General features: G+C 53.1%; 1 pseudogene; it reads right to left on the minus strand.

The window, feature by feature from the left end:
- Positions 1-470: 470 nt before the first annotated feature.
- LOC104052525 (acrosin-like) lies at positions 471-4,938 on the minus strand (annotated as a pseudogene).
- Between the last annotated feature and the right edge of the window lie 1,801 nt (positions 4,939-6,739).

The following is a 6,739-nucleotide window of genomic DNA, read 5'->3' on the forward strand; positions in this document are numbered from 1 at the left end:
AATGTCCTGAAGACCTCAGTTTGTTCAGTTTATCCAAAATAAGAGTAAGGCAAGACCAGAGGTTGTGTACAAGCACAGGCACAGTGGCGGTGGTCTAGGATTAATCACACAGCAGGCAGAGGTGAGGAGTTTCAGCCCAAAGACAAAGCAGGGGTAAGGCTAGCTTACGTCCTACTCTGGATGTTCTCATGTAGATGTGCCTGTTTTTTGCACGCAGCCTCTGTGATCAAACTGTTCTGGATTTTCCTGTTATTACTAGTCAGCATTTCTTAAGACCTATCCCACTTTTACAACCACTTCCTAATGTGCCAGTGAACTCTGCTTTCCATTGGTCCCTGTCCCCCATAGTTCAGACTGTCCCCATAGCCCCTGGCCTTCTTGCATGTCTAGCCCCATGCTTCCTGATGGCCTGGCCCCTGGCACACGAAGGATGCTGGCGCTGCTGCTGCTGCTGTACTCACTGCCATCAATTATTCAGGGCCAAGAGGCAGAGTGAAGAGGCTGGTACTGCAGCAGGAGGCGAAACTGATGCATAATTCATGGAGCCCACTTCGTTCATAGGGCATGGCAGTGCTTGCTGTGCAATGTCTGGCCACAGGAATCAGCACTGGTGGCTGGCAGTCAGGATGCTGAGGGGAGAAGAGCTGCAGCTCGGAGATCTGGGGGGACGGGGGTGCATGGAGTGTGGACAGTTTCAGGGATCAGACGAGGAACAGGGCAGGAGGTATGGGTCCATGTGCACTGTGTGCAGGTAACTCGGCTGCAGAAAACTGAGCAAAGCATAGCGTGACTGTCCCAACATGCAGAGGCACCTGTGGGCATAGGTAGGACATGTGGATCAACAGTGTCCACACGGCCGGGCATGGGAGGAGAGGCCCAAGTGACTGCTGCAGTGCTGTGGGAGCACATGCTGAAAGATGTGTTTGGGCCAGGCGCAGGTGGGAAGAGGCAGGGGTGGGTGTGATAGGCTGTGTCCCTGTGAGCGGCTCATGAGCATGTAGGGTGTTAGTGGGCTGTATGTTTGTGTGGGTGCAACACTTTGTGTGTGTGCGTGCACGCGTGTTTATGCTTGCATGTGTGTATGTATGCATGGACATGTATATGTGCAGGTATGGACAAGTGAGTTTGCATGTGCACCCGTGGGAGGTGCATTCTACATGTGCACTGGGTGTATGCTGTGAGCATGCCTGTGGGCAGATGGGTGGGTGTGCACTGTGTGCATGTATGCAGGATGTGGGGGTGGGTGCATTTCATATGCATGCATACTGTAGGGTGTGCATGCACTGCCCATGTGCATGTTCTGTGTATGTGTGCGCACACTGTGTGGGCGTGCGCACCAGCCAGGTATGCATATCATAGAATCATAGAATAGTTTGGGTTGGAAGGGACCTTTAAAGGTCATCCAGTCCAACCCCCTTGCAGTGAGCAGGGACATCTTCACTAGATCAGGTTGCTCAGAGTCCAACTTGACCTTGAATGTTTCCAGGGGTGAGGCATCTCTAGGCATTCTGCTCCAGTGTTTCATCACCCTCACTGTAAAACATTTCTTCCTTACATCTAGTCTAAATCTACCACCTTTTACTTTAAAACCATTACCCTTTGCCCTATCACAACATGACCTACCAAAGAGTATGTCCACATCTTGCTTACAAGCCCCCTTTAAGTACTGAAAGGCTGCAATAAGATCTCCCTGGAGCCTTCTCTTCCCCACGCTGAACAACCCCAACTCTCTCAGCCTTTCTTCATGGGAGAGGTGTTCCATCTTCTGATCATAGGCATGCACTCTCTGTGTATGTGAACACTGCGCATTGTACTCTGTGTTCAGGACATGTGCTTTGGAGTATGGGAGTGCACACACTCTCGGTGTGCATTGCACCTTCTGTTCGTACCCCATGTGTGTCTCCATGCACCCTGTGTGTGAATGCAGTGTGTGCATGAACAGCATTTTTGTGCATATACTCTGTGTGTGCACGCTCTTTCCAGCCCACGTTCCTCCCAGAGAACGTCTCCTTGCAGAAGAGCTGGAGCTGAACTGGGAGGACTCTTGTTCCCAGGAGGTTTCTCCCATCTCAGCTCAATGGATCGTGTGACTGCTGTTCCATGCACAGGTACCGGAGACTTAGTTTGTCTTCCAAAGAGCCGGATCACATTCAAGAACATGCACACATACTTCACTGGCATGACTGGCGAAACGGATAAACATAGACAGAACAGTACCTTTACCAGCACCCACTTAGCACAAAAAAACCACAACTCAGTCCTTGTCTTCCTTTTCACCTGATCAGGACTGATGATCAGTAGTCAAAAAACCACACACACCCCACTCCCTAGATTCGCAAGCACAGCATGTTCACAGGTGCCTTAAATATTAGCATGGGAATTAAGTTCAATTAAAACCCGTGGCTGGATGTCAAGCTACTTACCTAGGCATTGGCATGGACCTTGAGTCTTTCTAGGTCTTTATCTCCTCTTGGTTGTGAGCTAGTCCAGCTTCAACTTCACTTGTAGTGAGTTGCACATGCACACTGCACTCCCACCAGTAGCTGGCCCTAGACACTCAGTGTTTCTAGCTGCTGGGTCCCTATGACCTGTATCCTGTTCTGCCATTGCTAGCAGCCAGGCCTCTGGACCTGTCCCCGCACTGGGTACACAGTGGGACCACACAGAAATGGATTTGGAATAGCTCTGAAAAAGAAGGTAGGACAGACTGTGGCAATTAGGTGCAGGGCTCAGTCAAACAAGCAAACTAACCAGCAGTTTGCTTATGTATGACTAGCTCCTTTATCCCTCCTTCTCCCCATTTTCCATGCTTATACATCCCCCTCATCTTCCTTGACTCCTCCCTTTCTCTGTTGTCTCCTCCTAAACAAAGGGACATATCCCTGGTAGTTTTTTCTCCCTTGTTCACAGGTTTGCCACGCCTGTGAATAGATTTGGTGTTACAGGTGCTGTTAGCTAGGTCATCTTGGACTTCCATGGCATTACTGATGCAGTTTCATGGGTACTGCTGTCCCTGCCAGATTCCTCTCCCCAAAATGACCCCAACTCTTCCTTCAATTATCAGTGCAGTGTGGCCACCTCTCACATCAGTCCCCCTTAACTACCCATGAAATAGGGCTCTTCTTCCTGGCACTGTAACTCCTGTCAGCTTCTCACCCTCTTTGCTATGGTCAGTAATTTCTCATTCTCAGGAGTTTCCCATGGTCTGTTCAGTTAGTTGAAGCTTACATCAGGCCTTAATCATCAGCTTGTGTGCCTTAATTCATTCCTCAAAGTTGTCTGCACATCACATAATTTACTCCTATCCTCTTTCTAGTCTCAATGTGCCAGTCTTCTCCATCCCTTGGTGGCTCTGAGCACCCTCCTCACTGACCTGGCACAGTTTTAGCCCTTTTGAGTGACTCCTTTTGGGTGCTACTGTCTGCCTGGAGCCTCATTTTCTAGGTGCTGGGCATGGACAGACTTGCACTACACAGGAAACTGAACTGGACTGAAGCATGGTTAGCTGTGAAAATTAGCAACTCTATTTCAAGAACTAAGTCAACTTCAGCATTTGTGCGCACTCAGAGAAGCATGGGCAGGACAGAGCAGGCCGTAGACACTAAGGCTGCCTGTGGATCAGCAGGCATTGCCCCAGAAGGAATGGTCGTGGTACTCTGCAGCCTGCTTGCAGCATACCTTGGATCCTGTTTGTCCTGCAGCTCAAGCCTTTTTCCTCCCTTAGGACCTGCAGGAGCTCCTGCAGCAGATTAAAGAATTCCACCAGCTTCTGGTGTGGAAATGGGCAGGGTATAAACCTGCTCAATTGCGTTGGTATTGGCCTTGGCCTCTGAAAGGGGCTTGAGGCGGTGAGAAGATGACTCCATGCCTGCGATGTTGGAGTCGCCCTTACTGCTGGGCACAATCCCATCTGTGCCGAGATCCAGTCATAAAAGTGCTGAGTGGAGGTGTAGACTCTGGGCTGTTTTACTCTTGCACAGCCTTTCCACCAGCTGGTCACTCCAACAAGCCAGAAGTTGTCACCATTGTCTTTGCACATGAGAGGACCACCGCTGTCACCCTGCAATAGAGGTGAGACGATTAAGGTTGTGTTGGGTAGTCACTTCAGCACTATGGCTTGCTTCTTTCTCACAGCACCTGCCAGAGCTATATTCACTGCACAGAAAGGCTCTGTTCAGAGGCTGGAGCCTACAGAACCTTGTCTGGGAGGGGTTGGTGGGCCTGAAAGGTAGGGCTCTCTCTCGTCTGTGCACAGTGATCCTGGATGTGTGGAAGACAGATGTTCTAGGGTTGGGATCTGGACATATGGGCTGCCAAGTTGTGGGTGTGGATGGCCTGTCTGTACCACCAGCTGCTGTTACAGAGGTTGACGTTAATGAGGCAGACCTTGACCTCCTGCAGGACATCAGTTGATCCTCCGTCTGTGAGCACAGAGAGGAGTTAACACCCAGCAGCTCATTGCCAGTTGTCTCTGGGCAAGCCCCTTCCCTAGGGCTTGGCTTTGCATCTCGAGAGGCACTGTACCAGTGTTTCCCTTCTGTCTTGCTTTGGGTCCCATCTCTCTACAGGCATATGTCCCCACAGCCTGATTCTGGCTTTTGCCTCTGCTGGCCGGAAGACCAAGCCATCCACCCAGTGTGCCAAGCTTGCACTCAGGACATGAGTACTTGCTGGGAACTCACATCTTGCAGTCATGGAACTCCAGCGACTGACGCAGCAGGTTGTCAGCTCCGACACGCTGAGCCGGGCCTCGGGCACACAGGCAAGCTATATGTGTTAGCTGCACTGGACAGGCTGGTCCAATTGCAGCAAGGCAATGTCATTCTTCTCCGAGATATTACTGTAGCATTTTTTAACCAGTAGCCACTTAATATTGTGCACTTGGGCCTCAGGGCGCCACTGGGTCAACTGGGTGGCCCCAGTGACCACACGCCACATTGTGATATGCCTAGGTGGCAGGTGGAGAGAGGGGTCAGAGGGAGCAGAGCCATGTGCTGCAGCAGCCCAGCAGCTCCCTACCTTCTGCTTCAGAGGGGAGAGAGGAAAGCAGCGCTACGGAGGATGTGACTGCCATCGTATGCCTTAGACTCAAGAAATGTTGAGCTGGAAGCTGCTAGGAAGTAGCAGCATGAGCCCACCCTTCTCCTGAGCAGCCTTTCAGCTGGGCTTGGGACTGCCCAGGCACTGGGTATAGTGCAAGGAAACAGGATGTGAGTAGCACGTGGTGCTGGGCACAGGGCACCTGCTAGCATTGTGGGGATATCCCTGTTCCCTGGACCTCCATAGCTGGCCTCAGTGAAGCAGTGGGCTGCTGTGAGGACCCACTGTGGGCTGATGAGGGACTGTCCGCACATATGCCCCATGCCTATTTTCCAGGGATCCTGGATGCTGACCATCAGGGACAGGCCGCTGGCTGGGCACCCGTGACACCCACGATGTGCAATGTGCCGTAGTGAGAAGCCATGGGCCAGAGCCTGCAGGTCCCTCTGTAAGCAGAAACTCATCACTGTCCTGCTGAATGGCTCACGGCTGTTCGGGCTGAAGGTCAGCCATCTTCCCTCCCCACAAGGCGTTGGTTGCATGGACAGCAGGGCTAGGAATGCCGCGGGGCATGCATCTGTCCACCCATTTGTGCTTTCACCCCATAGATGAGTTGTGCAAGCAGCCTGGCTGCTGGCGAGGAACCAAGGCTCCCACATGGGCTTTGGGAAGCTGTGGTGTGGCTGTGGGGGACAAGCAGGCACCCTGCAGTGAACCCCATAAGGGTTGCTCAAGAGCCTTGGTCCACTTACCCACAGTTGCCCCATGTGCCATGCACAGGTCAGCACACGGCCAGCAGGACAAGGAGGGGGAGAAAATTCATCACTGCCAGTGGCATGTGGCAGCTGCAGGAACCAAGGTCTTGTTGCCACCAGTGCAGCAGCCAACGTAGTGCCTGCAGTACTCATGTCGCCTGTGGTGCCCTTGGCCCCAGGGCTGATGTCACACAGTTGCTGGTTCCAGGTGCTGTGCACGGTGGTCTCTTGGGTTGGGGGGGGAACCGTGGAGGGTTCCAAGCAGGCAAGGAGGCAGAAGGTGGGACTGGACACCCCTGTCAGATGCCCGCCGAATGCTCTGCTTGCGCGATGAGGGGGTGCAGGCCCCATGGCAGGCAGCAGCACCTGGCTCTGAGCACTGCCTGCTAACAGCTAGCAGGAAAAAACCAAGTGTGGCATCATAGCCTTTTTGGGAAGTTCACTGCCACCCTGCGCTCTGTAGCCATTTGCTGCCAGGTCCTTCCCAAGAGACATACACCAGAGAACATTACTCCAGGCAGTATCACAGAATCACAGACTGGTAGAGGTTGTAAGCAACCTCTGGAGATCATCCTGTCCAACCTGTGCTTGAGCAGGCACCCCCAGAGCAGGGGCACAGGGCCGCGTCCAGGCGGGGGGTGAATGTCTCCAGGGAAGGGACCCCACAGCCCCTCTGGGCAGCCTGTGCCCCTGCTCTGGCACCCGCACAGGGAAGGGGTTTGGCCTCATGTTCAGGGGGAGCTTCCCGTGTTCCAGCTTGTGCCCGTGGCCCCTTGGCCTGGCGTTGGGCACCGCTGAAAAGAGCCCGGCCCCATCCCCCTGACACCCACCCTTCGGGTATTTATAAGCACTGATGAGACCCCCCCTCAGCCTTCCCTTCTCCAGGCTGAACAAGCCCAGGTCTCTCAGCCTTTCCTCACAAGGTAGTTGCTCCTGTCTCCTGA

This window comes from Phalacrocorax carbo, chromosome 1, assembly GCF_963921805.1.
Source record: "Phalacrocorax carbo chromosome 1, bPhaCar2.1, whole genome shotgun sequence".
NCBI classification, from domain to species: domain Eukaryota; kingdom Metazoa; phylum Chordata; class Aves; order Suliformes; family Phalacrocoracidae; genus Phalacrocorax; species Phalacrocorax carbo.